General features: G+C 29.5%; 1 pseudogene; it reads right to left on the bottom strand.

The window, feature by feature from the left end:
• Positions 1-83: 83 nt before the first annotated feature.
• Positions 84-599, bottom strand: LOC109222841 (annotated as a pseudogene).
• Between the last annotated feature and the right edge of the window lie 522 nt (positions 600-1,121).

The following is a 1,121-nucleotide window of genomic DNA, read 5'->3' as shown; positions in this document are numbered from 1 at the left end:
CCATGCATTATATTTTTATTTATTTTTATTTTGAAACTACTATAGAGTTTATACTTAAAAAAGATACTATTGAAATAGTATACCTTAAGCCAAGAAGGAACATTGCTTTTGTATCCAGTTGCTAAGATTATTGAATCAAAATTCTCCTTCTTTTCCATCTATAAACTTTGCTCCTATTTTAGTTATCTCCTTCACACCGTGCATAATCTGCAAGAATATACAACAACAACAACAACAACAAAAAAAAAAAAATATATTAAAATCACTATTACCAAAAATACGGCGAAAAAAAAAAACTAAAAATACCCAAGATTTAATTTGACAAAAGCAAGAATTTTTGTGAATTTACCTGAATTTTTCCATTTCTTATTTGTGACAATGCACCAACGTCGAGAACCGGAGTTTTTCCGGTGGCATTTTTCAGTTCAAGTGGACCGGTTTTTGGTCGCCGGAGACCTAACTTATCTGTGCTACCTAAGGTCAAATTGGCTACTAATAATGGAAATTTGTCAACTACTCTTATAGGCAACCATTTAGAGAAGTGCCATAGCTATTGAAAATGTTGATATCCCTAACATTTCCCTTGGTAAAATATGCACCTGCATCCAAAAACATAAATTAAATATTAGCAAAAAGAAATTAAGCTTAAAAAATCGCTTGACTCAATTCATACTTTCAATTTTTTCCAATAATTTTATGAAAATGTACCTATAATAGTATATAATCGGTTGAACAGAAGAAAGCTAATTTAGACTATGTTTAGTATTAATTCATTTTTCTTAAGTAAGATGAACTCTAACATTATTTTCTTATTTTTACATCTAGTAGACGGTAGCTTAGGATTTTTAAAGTCTTTTTAAGTTGGTTTCTAGTAACCATTTACTCTTTTTTGTTTACTTCGGTTCTTAACATACGTATAACTNTACTAACTATAATTTCAAATGTAACTTTTTTACAACGGTATAAAAAGCTTTAAAGNGTACAAAATTCGAAATTCGTACGTAAAAACCTGCCTAGACGTTGGCTTCGGCCTCGTNTCGTACGTACGCAGTTAACTTTAAAGCTAAAATGTTTTGATTTAAACTNTAACTTTTTTAAAAACGGTGAAAATTGATACTTAC

Source organism: Nicotiana attenuata, unplaced genomic scaffold (genome assembly GCF_001879085.1).
Source record: "Nicotiana attenuata strain UT unplaced genomic scaffold, NIATTr2, whole genome shotgun sequence".
Taxonomy (NCBI): Eukaryota; Viridiplantae; Streptophyta; class Magnoliopsida; order Solanales; family Solanaceae; genus Nicotiana; species Nicotiana attenuata.
This window is presented reverse-complemented; position numbering and strand designations above follow the sequence as displayed.